Here is a 7,843-nt window from a genome sequence, read left to right on the forward strand (position 1 = left end):
CAAAATTATGTGAGGTATCAGAGGGAGGTTGTAATTCTGCAGAGGTCAACTTCTCTTGAACATATCGGCGGCACGACAGTGGACTTGGCAGTATTTGACATCAAATGAGCAGAGGTCATGGTGACAAGGCAATGAGCAGATGAGAGGTCAAATAGGATAACCCAAACCCATGGAGGAGAGTGTAAAAACAAGATGAGATGTCCCCACCCAGACACGAATGCAGATAAGTGCCATGTTCAAGAGCGACATACTGCCGACACGACAATAATTATGGGTCCATTTTCCCCACCATTTCTGGCGAGTACCCTAGTTATTTTTAACAAGCTTGACGGGGATAGCATATGCTTGTAAGGCGTCATTACGACAGAATCCGATGTCATTAAGTTTTTAACGAGCCTGACAAAGGAAGAAATCGGCATCTTTTCATGTTTAGAGAGTTTGAAAAGACAGCAGAAAAGAAAACTCTAGGGGGGTCCTTTTTCGTAAAGTTGTGTCTCCCGGGCCCGAAAAAGTATAAAACAATGCTCGAAAGAACTTCCCGACCATTACGATCGAGGAGTACTTTTCATATATAGTGACATCGACCTGAAAAAGTAAAAAGCGATCAATATCACGTCGTTTCGTAACCATTAACGAACCTGAAACGACAAGGGTCCGACAATATTTTCATTTTTACATGGTCGGAAAAGGGTTTAAAGACGACCGCCTCTTATTTACGTTTAACGAGTCAAGAGGGATAACTCGGCGATCTTTTCATTTTTAGCGAGTCAGAAAAGAGCTGAAAGATGACTCCACAGTGAATTTTTCGTGTATTTACCGAGTCCGAAAAAGTATAAAATACAACTCGTTTCACCATCGAAGTTGCAAAAAGACTTGTCATGGCACCAAAAGCAAGCGTAAAATCCATTTTGGACCAAAAATATATTAAAATATTCAAAAAACAACTTTTTAAACCTAGATACAAGTCAAAAAGTCTATAAATATGGTGAAAATGTAAAAAATAGAATTACTTTTACTTTTTACCTCTTGCATAGTAGTAGTGGTCCATTTGGGGAGCGAACTTCGAGCAGTGATTACCGCCAATCCGTGCAACCATTTGAGATTCTGCCAGTTCCAGGTAAGAGGCACTTCCCTTAGCTCCATTTTCATACTCTTTTTATGCATTTTGTTCCTTGATTGAGCCTCTGCAAGGAGGATTTTAAAATTTAGGGTTGCGCCCCATTGGCACGGGTATCCGGCACGGGTCCGCGCCAATGGGGTGATTTGCCCAAAGGTGCCGCGCCATTGGCGCGACTGTTTTAGAAATAGTCGCGCCAACCGCGCGACCTAATTTTTACCTTGAATTTTCTCATTATTTTTTAAATTCATCCGGTTTGTAAGCTTACCAGTGTTCCAATAATGAATTATTCATCATTGTGGGTGCAGGAAACAAGCAAAAATGGTGGTGGAATGGAAAGAATGGGAGCATGATGCCGTAGATGCCTTGGCCATAGAGGATGAGGGATGTATGAATGCTTTGAGAGACTGTGGTCTCAAGAAGTTTTTCCTCACATCTTATCTGCGAGCTCAGCCTGAGTTATTGCAGTTCATAGTGGATACTTGGGACGATGATGACCAAGTATTTCGCTTACGGGACCAAACCTTAGAGCTGGATGTATCTGATGTGTACTTCATTAATGGGCTATCACGGAGAGGGGCGAGCCCTATTTTGACCGGAAGCAGACCTTCTGGAGAGAAAATAGGTGAAGTGAAGGCCCGAGTGTGTCCAGAGGCACAATTTGGGAAAAACAGTGCCAAGGTGGATATCGCCATCATCCATGACTTGGTTCTTAAGGTGATATTGTTCACCATCACGCGTGCAGCTGGGGTACATGCGCCCCATGAGGCAAGCAAGAATCATCTGTTACTAGCGACAGAATGCCTCAGCCCCACCATTTTTTATTGGGCTACAACGGTGACTACAAATATCAAAAGGTAGCTTACAAAGTGTAAGCGCGGGGGAGTGAAATAGTTCCGGTATGGCTCAATTGTGGTGTCGTTCTTCTTGGAACGATTACCCCTCTTCCAGATCCAGGGAGCTGTAGTGGCGGATCCATTGCCACGAGAGCCTAGGATGGCTCGCTGGGCAGCATTGATGCCCAGAGGAGGAGGGGGCCAGCAGATGTCTTGGCGGCCCGAATTCTTCATATGGCTTCGTCGTCAGCTGATCGTGGTAGAGGATTAGCCATACGCGGGAACCAATTTCATGGGGGATCCAGGCCTCCCACTGCCAGAGGGAGAGGAATGGGAAGAGGAGTTAGGTACGATCTCTTCGTTTTTTTGATGTTTTATGTATATTCATTTTTTTGTCAATACATGCATGTTCTGATGACAGTTGTATGTATATGCAGATGTGGGCCCAGAGCGATTAGCCGGCTTGTCTCCTATAGCATGGAGGGGCCAACCCGCAGCTGACCCTCAGGCAAGGGGTGCCGTGGGGGAAGAGCTGGTGCAGAATCTCGAGGGACTCACCCAAGGGATTCCGGGTTACGCTATATTGGCAGACGTGCCTTTTGCATACGAGAGGCACACAGTGGGGGTGCCGACCCGCATCCATCGTCTGTTGAGACGCTTGGTGCGCACGGTGACGTGCTATCATGAGCACCACCACGAGTAGACTTCTAGGTTTCTTTCATGCATATTTTTTGAGGGACATGTCGTCCGAGGATGTATCAGGATGAACATGTATTATTTTTTGGACTATGTAATGCACGCGGTGCAAAACTTTTGTGACACACATATATATATACATATGCCTATGGTTTAGATGGATCTTTCACATGTGATGATGTGTTATATGCTATGCGAATATTTGACACAAAATGTAATCTAATGTATCAGTTGCGTAACAAACGACCCATTGTGAAATGTATTTACACACACGTATATTTTATTTTTACACAAGCTTGAAAACACACATGATAATCACATATGCAAACTATGCTTGAACATAAAGGAACGGGCATGCCCCCCAGCATGGTGTCTCAATTCGAGGTACATGCCCCCCAAGCTTTAGTCCATTGAAAATGGAGTGAAGGTTGACATTATTGTTATTGCGCTCGAATTGCACGAGCTCTTGTTTCATTATTTTAACGAGGTGGACACAGGTAAAAGAACTATCCTCGGGAGTACAAGTGACTCCAATATGAATATGCTCGACAATCCGTGGTTCCACAGAGATGTCGATGGGTCGGGTCTGCGTAATGTTTCCCATATTGCCTTCAGAAGACACTTGGTAAATTTGAATCGGTGTTTGAAGGGGCTGAAATGGGATACATGAAGCAAATCGTTCGAGACATGCGATCATTTCCTGATGGGCAAGGAGGAACGAGGAACGGTGGTGATGATCTGACCAAGGGGGTTCCTCAAGAGACATGGTCTCTATGATGGCTTCATCGGAAGGAAATATTTCCTTTAATGGATCCGAAGTAGCATCATCTCCAAGCCAAGGGAAATGATCATACGAGTCGGGAACACCGCTCAGAGGAGCAGGTTCGGGAGGGGGAGCCGATGCAGCAACGATTTCGACGTAGTTGAGCTCGGCGGGACTCAACGGCATCATATCGCCCCAAGATTCTATCTGATTAGCGGGAGGAAGGACCCACGGATCAGAACACACAGAGATCATGTTAATAGGAGTGAGATTAGGAGGTGGGAGGGGAAAGACACCCATCAGGGTGGGATCTTTAAAGAGTCTGACTCCCACACTCTCGAATGATTTGGAGGTATGCTCCACGAAAGGCACATTGCCTTCAGCAGAGGATGCGAAGAAGGAGAGCTGGTCCACTGTGACAATCTTTCCCTGATGAGGGAAACGAATGACACGGAAAAGGGAGGAAGCCATGACTTTCATGGCGTATGTCCAGCTACGTCCGAGGAGGAGGTTGTAGGTAAGATTAGCGTCAACAACTTCGACCTCCACTTCTACCATCTTCCCTTCCAAGGAGATGGGCAAACGTTGGAGGATACCATAAGGGCGAGACTCTCTTCCATCAAAGGCTTCTAATGTCGTAGGAGACTGGCTCAGTGTTGGAGAACCAATAGCTTTCTAACAGGCAACAGACATGATGCAAGTTGAGGCACCCTCATCAATGACTGTACGATGAATTTTTTTACCATTGATGATGACCTGTATAAGGAAAGCGATTTGGTGAGGCAGTCTCGGGGTATGACCCTCGAGATCAAAAGAAATCAGATCTGAGTCAGCCGAGTCTATGCCACCGATGACCGATAGCAATGACTTCCTCTGGGAGGGGCAACTCTGGAGTACTTCTAAGGCGGACATAGCAGACGGATCCTGAGCTAAGTCCTCAATGATGCTGTAGTGTTGGGCAGCATGAGCATTAGGGTTGTAAGAAGACTTTCGGATTACACCTTTTGGAGGGGGTCAGATAGTCGTCTCAATGCTAGGTCTTTCGATGTGGAGTGGACCAGAACTAGATGAAGGAGCGCTGGAGGGGACCTCCGGCTCTTTCCCGGCATGAGATGGATATTCTTTTGCTCGAGTAGTGACATGGATGGGAATCGTCCCAGCCATAAATACTTGAGAGTCGAATGAAGAAGAGGGTTGCGATGGATCTGCCACCATTTGAGTTTGCTGTGAAGGGAAAGGTTCTTTAAGCACAATAGGAGTCTTAGGAGCACCTTTCAACAATCGACTAACTCCGGACCGCCGAGGGCAGTCTTTAGTGTAGTGATCCTCATCACAGATAAGACAAGGATACTTAGGTTTACGTTTGTCTCCTTCCCTGAGTGGAGGTTTAGGGGAGTCCTGTTTGGGCTGTTCGGATTTATTCTTGGCTTTCCCTTTCTTTTTCCCTTTCGAGGATTTATCCGCCGTGGTGGACTGGACGACGTTAACCTTGGAAGTGTTTCATGAATTAGATTGACCCTGAGAAGTGTTTCCATTAGAAGCATTCTGTTTTTGCTTCCCAGGGTTCGCGGATGATTTCTTTGAAGATGCGTTTACAGAGCCAATAACACCGTCAATAGATGGTTTTGGCGGAGCTTTGGATGTTTCGGGTCTCGGGGCATCTGTAAAATAATCATATAAAGTACCTGACTGAGAATAAACTAAGTCGAGGTACTGAGCACGCGCGATAGCTTGCTCTTCAGTCACACAAGCTCCCATGGCAATGTCTTGTGCGATTGCAGGGACAAAGGAAGTCGTGAACCAATCGGTCAGGAGCTGATCAGGAATCCAAAATTTGATCAAGCGACGACGCCGTCTCCATTCATGTATATGATCGGATATGTGCGTAGCCGTGTCCTGTTTGAGAGACGTAAGGAGATGTGTCCCTGTCTCATACCGAATGGGCAACTGAAAATGAGTTAGGAATGCCATAGCCAGCGAGTTGAAATCTTGAAATGTTCCGCAATTCAACTCAATATACCACTTAGTGGCCGAGCCGGTGAGAGTCCTTTGGAAGAGGCGGAGCTGGATGGAGTCATCAAGCCATGAGTTGGATGAGCACCAAAGGTGATAGGTCATGACATGGGATTGAGGGTCCTCACCAGCTTTGCCATTGAATTTCGGGCAATCACTGGGTATCTTAGTTGGAACTAGTGGCCAATATAGATTATGAAGAATGGGATCATTCATCAATTTGGACACATCTGGGGGTTCCAACGTCGCTAAGAAAGGAAACTGAGGATTAAAGGACATTTGTGGCTGTGGAAGAGAGGTAGTACCAGGGTTCCAACCAGGTGGTGGTTGCCCCCATGGACTTTGTCTGGATGGGCCTGGCCCATAAGGGTTTAGCCCATAGGGATTTTGCCCATAGGGGTTCTGTCCATAAAGATTTTGTCCATATGGATTCTGTCCATAAGGATTCTGTCCATAAGCAGATAGTTGACCCTGGGTCTGCCCCCCAGCACCCCATGGATTAGCAACTTGACCTGCAGGTGCAACATACTGTTGCTGATAATTCTGGTAAGGAGTGACCTGCATTTGTTGATAATTTTGATAAGGGGTAAATTGAGTTTACCTCTGGGGTTGCTGGTAACCATACGTTTGTTGAGCTCCATAAGAAGGTTGCGCTTGGTAAGAAGGTTGGGGTCGTGGCCCACCTTGCATTTGATAACCAATTTGAGTCTGGGGCCCAGAAGGATGTCCTTGAACATGTTGAGCTTGGACCATCTGGCTGGAAGGTTGGCCTGGTTGGGTTTGGGACGGACCCGTTTGCCCAAAAGGATGAGCTTGCTGGGTACCAGGTTTTCCTTGAGCAACCGAGGGTTGTCCTTGCGGAACAGATGGTTGAGCGGACTAGACAGCTGGTTGACCTTGAGGTTGGCCAGCCTGTCCAGAGGGATGACTAGGCTGGGCAGTGGGTTGGCCCTGCTGTGCAGAAGGCTGACCCGCTTGCCCAGAAGGGTACCCCTGTTGGATTGCCGGTTGACCTTGTGGAATATAAGTTTGTCCTGCTTGTCCAGAGGGATAACCCTGCTAGATACCAGGTTGACCTTGTTGGATGTAAGGTTGCCCTGGTTGTCCAGACGTGTAACCTTGCTGGGTACCAGGTTGCCCCGGGTATCCAGAAGGTTGAGTCAGATAAGTAAAATATGGACCACCAGCGGCCGAAGGTTGTCCCTGATAGGGTTGTCCTTGTAGGCCCCCAGGTTGTCCTAGGTAATACTGGCCATAATATTGCTGCCCTTGGGGGGTTTGCACATAAGATGGCTGGCCTTGGTTAGGCGGCCCCTGAAGCTGTGCAGGCCTTACTTGGCCCCCATGGAAAGTTGTGGCGTTCCAAGCAATGGACAGTGGTACCGAAACCTCAACAATAGGTTGAGTAGGCAAGGGTTGAGAAAGCTGAAGGTATTGACCAGTAGAATCGTAATAATAGAATGGACCTTGCGCATTCGGATCCTGAACAGCTTGTCCATAGGCATCATATGGCCCCCTGTTGTAGGGAAAAGTATCCAACACGGAATGACCCTATCCCACTCTAAGGGTGACAGTTCCTTAGCAACAGTCGAAGCAAAGCTATCTAAGATTACTTCTTTATGACATGCAAAAGAGGAAAGGAAGAGATCCACTTACCGATGTCTTGCGCAAATGGTCGATCCAATCTTCTCTCTTTGCCGCTTGCTCCCAGCTCCTTGTCTTCTCACGGGCCCAGCTACACAAGATCCTGCAAACAAGATGAGAAAAGGAAACTACAAGAAGCATGCATTCATAATTGATTCAAGGATTAGCATAAATCAAATACACAAGTAAGACAGCACATCATTGAAACACATGCGAATAGAAGAACCTCAAATGATTTATTAATGGAAGAAAGTAAGGTTCAGGTGGTGATACAACCATAAGAGGCCCAATCCAGCATCACCTTCCCGACGGAAAGAAATCTCCTCTTCACCTCCTTCAAGCGATCACTCAATACTCTCAACTGTAAACCACCAACAATTCTTTGCACAAAATTCCGGCCTCCAGATCCCATGGGATGAGATCCTTATATAGAGTTTTGGAGTGAAGATAAGTCAGCTTGCTGTGTGACTGTTGTCCTCTTCAACCCCAGTTGTTATTCAGTTCTTGAGTCCACTTGGAGATTCTACCTTCCACTTAGAGTTTTAGAACCTCTTACTCTTCACTTAGGCGAATCTTTTGATCCAAGTGTCATTTTGGAAGCTTCCTGGGCACTGACACATTGAGGAAAGATTCCTCCACATGTCCAAACTCGCTCAGTGCAGGTAGCCTTTGATGAAGTTGACATTCAGCGCAGGTACACCATGGAGCAGTTGACATTCAACGCAGATGCTTAGTGGAGCAGTTGCTATGATCCAAAATTGACCTGGTTTTGAG

This window comes from Pinus tabuliformis, chromosome 9, assembly GCF_031772625.1.
Source record: "Pinus tabuliformis cultivar Carrire ecotype Pingquan chromosome 9, CPIR1, whole genome shotgun sequence".
Classification (NCBI taxonomy): domain Eukaryota; kingdom Viridiplantae; phylum Streptophyta; class Pinopsida; order Pinales; family Pinaceae; genus Pinus; species Pinus tabuliformis.